The 11,146-nt window shown below is 47.1% G+C and overlaps 2 long non-coding RNA genes across 2 annotated transcripts; both read left to right on the top strand.

The window, feature by feature from the left end:
• The first annotated feature begins 966 nt into the window (after positions 1–966).
• On the top strand, positions 967–1,989 carry LOC310913687. Its single transcript, XR_014590871.1, has 3 exons — positions 967–1,068; positions 1,148–1,188; positions 1,274–1,989. It is a non-coding gene; the product is annotated as an uncharacterized lncRNA (long non-coding RNA).
• Positions 1,990–6,921: 4,932 nt separating this feature from the next.
• On the top strand, positions 6,922–7,458 carry LOC310913688. Its single transcript, XR_014590872.1, has 2 exons — positions 6,922–7,008; positions 7,298–7,458. It is a non-coding gene; the product is annotated as an uncharacterized lncRNA (long non-coding RNA).
• The last annotated feature ends 3,688 nt before the right edge of the window (positions 7,459–11,146 follow it).

Consider the following 11,146-nt stretch of genomic DNA (forward strand, 5'->3'; position numbering starts at 1 on the left):
ACTTTTTTAAGTATTACTTTTAGATTTTTTTTAGATTTTTATTTTATTTCCATGTTTTTATTTTTTGTATTTTTAATTTTTAAAAAACTTTTTATTAACTTTATTCAATTTTTTTTTTTATTTTTTCATGTTTTCTTTGTTCCTTTTTTAAATACTATTTCTTACCCAGAGTATGTGGAAGTTTGACCCTAAAGGAGAGAAAAACCAGGAAAAGTCTGACATCAAAGAACACTAAATTCATTTGTGCCATGCTTTAATATGAAAAAGATAAAGGATAGCATGAAAAAAGACCAAGCATTCTCTGTTTTCCAGGAGACTCCCATTCTCTGAGCACTGACCACCCTTCCGGTGGACTTCTACACAGAAACGATTAACTTATGTTTTCTTTGGGTTTTTTTGTTTGTTTGGTTGGTTGGTTTTGTGGTTTTTTTTTTTTTTTTCTCCATTCTCTTTCTTACCCTGAGTAGGTGGAAGTTTGGCTGTTGGCAAGAAAGAAGTTGAAAAATGACCTCCATGTCCATTGGGTGTCTGGATATAATTGAGAGTGCAGTTAGTGAAAAACCTCTGTATTTTCTGCAACATTAAAAAACCTGAATGGAGAAAGCTGTGAACACTGTGGTGCCTTTTTTTTTTCCTTTCAACCCCTTAACAGGGTCTCATTCTCCCCATGCACAGTATTACCAGCAGTAACTTGATGTTGAGGTGTATTTCATTGTTCTTTGTCTTTATTTTTAGGAGGTAACATGGGATATTGGCACTCCAGGTGAAGCAGACAGGGTGAGTGTTGACTGGTGGATGGAAGCAGTTGTTGCTCAGGCCTCAATTTCTGGTGCAACTCTAAGCATACACTGTTGAGTTTTTTTGGGTTTTTTTTTAGGTGGTCCACTTGCAAGGCGTTCCAGTCCTGGATCCCAGCAGCTTGGTGGGTACAAGTTTAAGATATACATGTTTCAGAGTTCTGTCAGCCTGGAGCAATTGTGTTTTCACAGTAACTCAGCCTGCTTTTTGCCTTGTTTCTTTGTGGGAGCTGCTGCGACCCTACGGATACCAGGGAAGAGAGGCAAGCAGGTGAGTTGACATTTTGGCAGGATGACTCAGGTGAGCGGTGTCTAACAGCACGCTAAATGTGTGCCTTTTCCTTTTGCAGGTACCCTCCGGGCAGCCTCAGGAGTCAAATGGCGATCTGAGGTGAGCCGGGGTAGCGGTGCAGGGGAGGCCTGGGGATTACTTTTTCTGTCAGGCAATTGTCACATTTTCTGTTTTGTTGTCCTAGGTACCGTGAGGTGCGGAGCCCAAGACTGGATATGGCAGCACTGAAGTGGATGTGTTCTTTTCCATTGAAGATGGATTTTTGTCCGCTCATCTTCTGAAAGATAAGTGTTTGGGCTGGTGTTTGGGTGAAGGGGAAAAAGCTTTGCAAAAGGAGGCAATTCAAAGTCAGCTTAGAGGAGAGAGCCCTAGTGGGACGGGCCCCTCGCAACTAACGGGAGAGGGTTTCACCTCGGCCTCACCGGAGGCTTTGCCGGGCAGGGCAGTTCCGCGTCCTCGCGTGTTTTGCGCCGTCGTCCGTCTTCGAGTCTCAACATCCTCGTGGACGTTTTCACCCGAGGAGGTCGCCTTCGGGTCCAGAGCTATCGCCACGGTCACCCGGCAGTCATCGCTTCCTTCTCTCGGCCTACCCAGCTTCTCGAGCATCCTATTAACAACTTAGGCGCTAGTTCTTGTAAGGAGTTCTGTTTCGTCATCACGTGCTATTGCCTTAAAGCTTTCTTTCCTTTGGCATCATCAGCCTGTGGCTCATCTTGTGCTAGGAGTCTTGGGTCCATAAGGTGAAACTGCCTGGCAGTTTCAAGTTGTGTCTGCTGTGTTGTCTGCGTCTGCATTATGTAGTTTGTGTCCCTTGTCTTCTGTGTGATAGGCCTTTGTTACATCCAGGCGCTTTATCCGCACCATTCCGGCCCCCTTTGGCCGTACTCTCCTCGCGTACTTTCCCGGATCATCCTTATTCCGCCGGCCTCGTTACGTTTTGACTTTTTGAGGCCGGCACACGGACACTCGAGCGTTCTCATCCGTTTTCATTCTCAGCTTGGGTAGCGCCGCCTTTTCAGATGCCATTCTCTTGGACTTTTATAGGGAGGGTATTAGATTCCCCTCACGTGCCTGCAGTATCTTCCAGAGTTATCTGAAGTCAGCACTTGTATTCTACCTGTCTCTGCTCACGTTGTATGTGCCAATGTTGAATGCGCCAATATTGCGTCTCTCAGTGTCGGCTTATATTGTGTGTGCCTACATTGTATCTGAGTCTATTGTATCTCACTATGTTGGTTCATATTGTATGTGCCTACATTGTATCTGAATATGTTGTATGTGACTATGCTGGCTTATGTTGTATCGTATTGTATGTGACTATGCTGTATCATACTATGCTGGCTTATGCTGTATCCTATTGTATGTGACTATGCTGTATCCTATTGTATGTGACTATGTTGTATCAGGCTATCTTATGCCGCTTATGTGTGAGCTGCCCTGCCCTGGCACATAGTGTTAGTGAGGTAGAACAGTTGTAAAACTTCACAGTTCACCTCTTTTCTGTGGAGTTTTGGGCATAAGAGATATGGGCCTGGAGTGGGGATAGCTTGCTGTCAGATAAGCGCTTGTTGACCACCTCTTGTTGTCTTCCAGGTCCCTGAGGAGGATTAGCATCTCTGTGCTTGCTGATGCTACAAGTTTCCTGGAATCTGCCATGTACGCTGAAGAATGATTGTGTGTGTATGAGAGTCCTCTGTGTTTGCTTGTGTTTGCCTGTGTGTGTGTGTGTGCTGACTGGTTTGACTGGTTCTAACCTTGTGTGCGTGACTTTTGCCTTTCAGGTTTTTCAACACATTTTAAATTTAGAATAAAAAATCCCCAGCTCGGGTTTTTTTTTTTAATTTTCCCCCCCAGCTGGGTTTTTTTTCCTCGGTCCCGGCCGGTCTGCGAGGCGATGTTCATCGCCAAAGTTTGGGTGCCGACGGCCTGTGGACCGGGGTTTTCGTCAGGCAGGCCCGTTTGTGTCGAGGCTCCCGGGAACCACGTTCCCGAGGAGTGCTGCGAGTGTGTGTTGATGATTGGGGGTTCTTGGGAGGTGCTTTGAGGTGAGAGCGAGGGTGGGTTTGTGTGCAAGCTGAAGGAGGTGCGTGTGGTGGATGACTGTTCTATGTTACATGTGCTGCTTTTGTTTTGCATTTCCTGTACCAATAAAATGAGATCTAATGGATGTTTCAGAAGCAGAAAAACTGTTCTATTGTCTCAATGTGTATTTGGCTTGCGGTTCCCTGTATTGTTCCGTATTTGCATTTGCTGCCGTGTTTCCATGTATCGCTCTGTACGAAGCTGTACTTTTATCAGCGTGTCTACGGGTTGTATCTGTACTTGCATTTGTATATGTTGTTTCCATGTGTTTTGCTGAAGTGTAAATAAAAATGTTCATTCAATAGTAGTTGAATCCACCTTAATTAAGATTCCCTCCCGCCCCCTCTGCCCCCCTTTGGCTCCTGTCTTCATTTGGTGTCATTGAGTCATTTTCTCTCACTCTATTTCTTGCTTTCCTTCACTCTGTTTCCCTACTTCCAGGTAAGTCTATTTATTTTCCTCTCTATATCTTCATGCTATTTCCTTTTCTCTCTCACTCTGCTTCTTTCTCTCTTAACTCTTTATTTTCCTCTGTTGTTCTATTTCTAGCTCTTTCTCTTTTGCTTTCATTCTGTGTTTCTCTCTAGCTCTGTTTCTCTTTCCCTGTGTTTCGCTGTAACTCTATTTCAGTGTAACTGTTTCTCTTTCTTTCTCAGTCTGTTTCTCTGTTTCTCTCACGCTCACTCTGTCTCAGTTTCACTCTAATGCTGTTTCTCTTTTACTTCCACTCTAACAACTCTGTTTCTCTCCAAGTCTCTCTTTCGCTCTAACTCACTGTGTTTCTCTGTTGCTCTGACTCTTTTTTGCTTTGTTTCTCTGTCTGTTTCGCTCTCTCTGTTTTTCTCTGTTTCTCTCTTTCTCTTCCTTTGTAATTTAAAGTTAGAAATAAAGTTTAACTTTATTTCTAACTCTGGTGCAGTGGTAGGAATTTTCATGCGGCCAGGGAACAAATATTAAAAAAACCTTTAAATAAATAAAAATATTTGGTCCCTGGCCGCATGAAAATTCCTACCACTGCACCAGACTTATTATTTTTATTCTTTTTTATTTATATATACACCCAATAGCCCCCCTATACACAGGGTATACATACTGTATGCCCCCCTAATTAGTCCTCCAGGTGGGAACAGCTGATTATAGATGATTGCTTAATCACCACACCCCCCCACTCCCACCTGGACCACTAATGACCCAATTAGCCAGTTGAATAATTAATCACCCTATGCAAATAACCTAATTAATTAACTACACATATGCAAATCACCCAATTAATTATGCAGGGTTACATTTACATATAGGGTTACATGTGGGGTTGATTTTAGGGTTCAGAATGCATTACGGTCAAAGGTCAGGGGGTCAGGGTCAAAGGCCGGGGGTCAGGGGGTCATAGGTTAAAGGTTGTAAGTCAGGGGTTATAGTTCAAGGGTCAAAAAGGTCAGGGGTCAAGGGTCAAAGGTCATAGGTCAGGGGTCATAGGTCAGGGGTCATAGGTCAAAGGTCAGGGGGTCATAGGTCAAAGGTCAAAGGTCAGGGGTCAAAGGTCATAGGTCAAAGGTCAGGGGTCACAGGTCAAAGGTCATAGGTCAAAGGTCAGGGGCCATAGGTCAAAGGTCAAAGGTCATGGGTCATAGGTCAAAGGTCAGGGGTCATAGGTCAAAGGTCAGGGGTCAAGGGTCATAGGTCAAAGGTCAAGGGTCATAGGTCAAAGGTCAGGGGTCAAAGGTCAAGGGTCATAGGTCAAAGGTCAAGGGTCATAGGTCAAAGGTCAGGGGTCAAAGGTCAATAGGCCATAGGTCAGGGTCAAAGGTCAGGGGCCAGGGGTCAGGCGGTCAGGGGGTCAGGGGGTCAGGGGGTCAAGGGTCAGGGTAGCGGGTTAGGGGTTAGGGTTAGGGGTTAGGGGATAGCAATCAAACTAAGTAGACATTTTATTTTATAACTCTCTGAACCTCCTTGTTTATTACCGAAGAAATCTAAAACTAAGCAAACAAAAAAAACCCCAAAACAAACCCCCCACAAACAATCCCCCCAAAAGCACGCAGAAAGAGAAAATTATTTCATTTTATATTATTACTTTTAAATTATTTTTATATTATTTATTAGAATTTATTTTTATTTTAATAAAGATTAAGTGTTTACCCCTTAGAAAACCAATCTTTCAATTCTAATTAACTCTGGTTTTGATCTGTTAGGTTAATGAAGTCATATAGTTTAAAATATCAAGAAATAAATGCTACCAAAAAAAATAAACATACAAAAAAATAAATATATACATAACAAAAAGACAACTACAACATCTAAGAATAATATCTTTAGTTACACTATTATTACATGTTCCATATATTATAGTATGTAAAATATGCCTAATAAAATGAACATGATATAATAAATAAATTTTAATAATATAAATAGGTAGATTATATAAATAGATAAATTATACTAGATCAATACATGAGATAATAGAAATATCATAATAAGAAATAGAAGAAATATGGAAATATAGCTTAAAATTAAGGCTATTTTTGTTTTGGCTTGGTTGATGGCAGGGTTCTCGTAGTTGTTGTGGTTGGGGGTCTTTTGGGGCCTTTATTTTCGGGGATGTTTGGAAGGGGAATTTTGGCCGCGTTCTTTTTTGCGTCCGCTCCGTGCGGCAGCGCTGCCACCGTGTGGACACAGACGGGTACTGCAGCTCCCCCTGCCTGGCACCGGGCTGTGATCTGTGAGGCAATGCTGCCATCGTGTGGATAAATTTCGGTACTGCAGCTCTCCCCCGTGCCCGCAGCAGCCCCGGGCTGTGACCTGTGCGGCAATGCTGCCATCTCGTGGATAAAAAGCGGTACTGCAGTTCTCCGCCGTAGCAGCCCCGGGCTGTGAGCTCACGGGCAGTTTTGCCGCCCGAGGACCGAAAGATCATGGCCAAAAAGGCGAGAAAAAATGCGAAGACCCCCGGACACGTGGCAGCCGGCTCCCTGCGCGCGGCCTAGACCACGGAGCCGCCCGGGAGCGATTTTTTCCGCGGCGTACGCAGGTGCGCGGGCACGGGATGGGGGCTGAGCGGCGCCGCGGCAGTGTTCGGGCAGGCGATGTGGTCAGGCGCCTGTGCGAGCAGCCGAGGGGGACATTTGGGGGGGATGCCACAACCAAGATGGCGGCGCGACTCGCGGCGCTTGACCTTCTAAAGATGGCGGCCAAAAGGGCGGGAAACAGAGAGGACCTGTGGTGTGTCTATCTTAGTGCCTGCATAAAAATCCCGACCACGGCGCCGCCCGGGGACAATTTTCTGCGGCGTTTCCAGGTGTAGGGACACGCGCTGTGGGTTCATCCGCGCCGCGGGCGGGTTCAGGGTAGACATTTTAGTCAGGCGACTGTGTTAAACACCGATGGGGTCCTTAAGTGTGCCACAACCAAGTTGGCGGCGCGATTCGCTGCGGCCGACCTTCTCAAGATGGCGGCGGGGAGGGGCAAAAGTGACGTAAGGCTCAACCTCACCGAACAGAGCCGGGGAGGGACGAAAATGACCGAGTGTTGCCGAACAGCCGAGAAGAGCCGACGGCTGACGGAAATCGCCGAACAGCCGAACCCAGCCGAGTTTCCCCGAACGTCGCCCCCCTCAGCCGAACCGAACGAGCCGCGGGCAGTTCCGGGGCGCTCCCGGCCGGTGTCCGCCCTCACTGCCGCTTCCTCGGCGGCCCATTCAAGGCGGTGTCGGGGCCGCTGCCGATCCCCCGGCCGGCGGGCGGGCGGGCGGGACACGCTGGCGCTGTGCCCGGAGCTGCAGCACTCGCTGTCGCCGCTGGAGCCGTGCCGGGCGCTCCCGAGGAAGGCAGCGAGGAGAAACCGGTAAATTAGAATTAATGTAGAGGGGACAGGGCAGGCACAGGTGCAGCTGGGATGGATAACGAGGGGCCGGTTCCAGCGGGGGGCGGTTTAAAAGGGGAGCATCAGCTCAATTCGACATCGAGCTGTGAAGAATGAGGAATTTATCCTGAGTTCTGGCCGTGGTTCATGACGAGACTGCAGGAGCATTTGGGTTTGGAGCATTTCCTCGGGGGACGACAAGGGACAAACTTCTATGCTAAACAGATAAGCCACTTTGGGTTTATTGGGGGAATGTTTTTTTTCTTTTCAGCTTCGTCTCACCAATCCCTCCCCGGTGCTCCCAGAAGAAAAAGGAGTTATGGAGACAAAAGGAGTTCAAATTGATTGGAGAAACTCCTCTTCTGTTGTTGTCAGTGTCTGAAGTGGAGGAATTTTCTTTTCAGCTGGAATTTTAATAAATAATGATGTTTCTATGTGGCTTTTATTCAATATTATGTACTTAGGGGAGATGTAGTATTTTGCGTGACTTTTTGGAGTATTATTTATCGTACATAATCAGGTTTTTGAGTGAGGATAACTTTATGGATGGGTTTGTTTGTATTTGAGGTAGAATTAATCTAAGTAGCTCTTCTTGAGAGACTTCTGAAATGTGTTATTGGGGTTTTGTGTGTTGTGTGGAGGGATTCAGGTTGGGTAGAGCTGGGTTTTTTCTGTTTGGTGGTTTTTAATGATTTATTGTGTGGCTTTATTCTGTTTGTAGACGGTGTGATGAGACATGTGGTGTATTTATTTCGTGTTTGGTTTCGTAGTTCACATGGTCAGAGTATTTTTGAACTGAGTTTGGTTTTGAATTGTTTTTGGGGGATATTGTGTTTTTCCAGGGTTTGTTTTCTAGGGTTTACAGTGGTGTAATTGGCTGTGGTGTGAGGTATAGGGGAGGGTTTTATTTATTTACTGGTGGCTTTTATCGTGGTGAGCATCTAGTGTTTGTTTTAGTGGGTTTGAGACAGTGTGATGTAGTTCATTTTTTAAGGTTTCTTAATATTTATGATGACATTATTGTTTGTGGTGTTGTAGGGGTTTGTTTATTTAGCCTGCTTGATTAGAGTATATGTTTTATAGTTTTGGATAATTTAGGGGATATTGTTTGTAGTCAAATGGATCTTTTGGTTTTGTGTGTATTTATAGGGGGTCTGTTTGTTTTGATGGTTTTGAGGAATTATGGGTTTATTGAGTCAGGAATAATTGGTTTTGGTGCTGTTAATTTGAGTATATTTCTGCTGTTTTTATTTTTGTGGATTGATTTGTTTATTGTTGTGCTTCTCTGGGTTTTCCAGTCTGCAGCAGGTTTAAACAGTCAGAAGAAAAAGGGAAAAAGAAGTCTTTGCTTTAGCTGGCTAAAACTAACAAAGAGCGAAGGAGATCTGTGTGCTTGGGCTGAATACACTGGACAGGGAATGCACAGGAGTAAACACTGTTTCCTTAAAACAGGCTGCGTGCTTTTTCTTTCCTTGCTTTGCTCTCAAAATCAGTCTGGAATGTACAGAAGGCATTTCTGAAGTAGTTATTTTAAATACTTGAGGGGTTTTGGCATTTAAAATACTTATTTTGGAGGAAGTTTGTTTGAAGTTTTTGCTTACTTATAATGAGATTATTTTATTTTTAATTAGGTGTTTTTATGGGTTTTTTTGTAGTTAAAAGTTGAGACTTTTTTGTTATTTTATTAATAGAAAATAGGACTTGTTTTTGTATATAGTGATGGGATCGGTGTATATGGTGCTGACTAAGGATTAAAAATTCTGTGGTTTTGATGCATTAGGTTAATGAATTTATATAGTTCAAAAGACGTGGGGTTTATGCTTCTTATTTGGTTAGAGGCAGGTCTTTAAGTTGGGGGGGTCCTGGGTGTATATTTCAGAGATTTTTTTGAGGGGAATGGAGATGGGGTTATTTTTATTATATTTGGAAAATGGACTAGGAGTAATAAGAGTTGGCTTTTTTTTTGCTGCGCTTTTGTTTGTGTTTTCTACAATTGATATATTTGTGTGGTCAGGGCAGTGGTGTTTCTGGTGCAACTCTGAGCATCCCTTATTGTTTGTGTGTTTCGGGTGGTCACTTCTCTCACACTGAGATGCTCTCACCCAACAGCCCTGCCGGCACCAGGAAATCGCCGCCGCCGTCCTCTCGTGCCCGGAGCCCCAGCAGGACGCCGGCGCGGCGCCGGCTGCGGGCGGTGCAGGAGCGGCTCCTGCCGCCCGCAGCGCTCCCGGTCCCGATCGCGACCGCAATGCCGCCGCGCCCTCAGCCCGGGTCCCGAACCCCCCGTCCCCGATCCGCCGGCCCTGGCGGAAGCGGGGCCGTGAGGGGACAGCGGGGGGGCTCGTGGAGCCGAGCTGGGATTGGCGGGGCCGGCGCTGCCTTCGCTTGTGATTGGTTGGGCTCACCTGGCCGACGCTTCCTCAACAGGGATTGGCGGGGCCGGCGCTGCATCCGCTTGTGATTGGCTGAGCTGGCCGGCTTTGGGGCATAATTAGCGCCCTGAGGGGCCGGGGGCGTCAGTCCGGCGGCGGGACGGGGTGCGGCGTTTGGAGCTGGTCGGTCGGTCGGCCGGGAGGAGCGCCGCTGCGCCGGGACGGGATGCCCGCAGCTGCCGGCCCGGGGAGCGAGGGTGAGCACGGACGCGACTCCCGCGTCCGCCTGCGCCAGTGTCTGGGGGCCGCCGGTGTCCTGGGGCAGTGGCGCCAGCCGTACCCAGGGCGGCCGGAGGCCTGGTGCGGGGCCTGGTGCGGGGCCTGGTGCGGCGCAGGAGGACCAGCTGTGGCTACCAGGGGCCGGCGAGAAGCGCTTCTGTAGTTTCTGGATTTAAAGCAGTGTTTACAGGATCAGAAATAAAGCAGCAGTTTTTTGCACTTTTTCTTATTTTATTTTGCTTTTATTAGAAGTAACTATGTTTTTCATATTTGGTGCATCTTTCCATTATTTTGCTTGTTTCAGTGCGCTATTTTTGGATCGTGGTTGTTTTTTTTTTGTTTGTTTTGTTTTGTTTTGTTTTTTTTCTTTTTCTTTTTCTTTCTGTTTTTGTTTTTGTTTTTTTCTAAATATCTGATGTTAATTCAGTAAAGGTTGTAGGGCTAGGGCTGAAACAGCAGTTGTGAGCCCAGTAGAGACAGAAAGCCCCAGGATGTGGAATAAAGCCCTTGGCACTAGAGGCATGCCTAAAACAGTGTGGAACGGTGGAAATGCTAGGGCTGGAGGGTTCTCCCCACGGGAGAAGGGGATGGAGCTGCAGCTCAGGGCCTGCAGGAGATGCCTGGGGGGTTACCAGCCCTTGCCCCGTGGTACCCAGCAGAGGCTGAGGCTGTGGGGGCTCGGAGGGCTCCAGGCCCCGAGAATCAACCCGTGGACACCTTTTGGGATGAGGGAGCAGGGGCCCAGTGGCTCTTCCCAGCCCCTGGTGCTGCCTGGGGGAGCTGAGGGGGCTTTTGGACAAGTGCTGGGCTGAGACCCAGGGGAAGGGGGGAGATACATGTTGGCCTTCGGGCTTCAAGTGTCCCCAAGGTTGAGAACCCAGGAGGGTGGGTGATACAACTCCTAAAGACATTGAAGTGATGACAATGACTGACTTGTGGCCTTCTCAACAGCCCCGGGCTGCAGTGAGAAGCAGTAGCAGTTTTAGCTGCAGGCAGTGGGAAGCTGAGGAGCTGGAGCTGAGACAGCAGAGCTGGAGGAGACACAAAGATGGTAGGCTTTGGGGTAAAACCCCTGGGGGGCTGGTCTAGGGAATATGGAGCTGGGACGGGAACTGCGGGCTGGAGCTGAAATCGCTGTAAGGGCTGGGGAAGGGACTGGAGAGCTGTTGCTGCAGTAAGGATTAGCAGGTTGGGGCTGGACTATGGGTACAAGAGGGGAGCTAAAACAACACAGAGCTACAAAAAATCCAAAAATCATACTGAGACCAAAAGCGGCACGATGTGTCACTGATGGGAAGACGTGAAGACAGAACAGAAACAGAAGAGCTGGCAGTGAAATAAAGCTTGTGGGTCAAGAGCTGAAATCACTGGGGCTGGGCAAGGGGACTCTGCAGGGCTCCGGCTCAAAGCCCTGCAGCGGTGGCATAGAGACTGCCAAGGCCATAGAAACTCTAGGGCTGACATAGAGC

Source organism: Zosterops lateralis (genome assembly GCF_965231275.1).
Source record: "Zosterops lateralis genome assembly, chromosome: 11".
NCBI lineage: Eukaryota > Metazoa > Chordata > Aves > Passeriformes > Zosteropidae > Zosterops > Zosterops lateralis.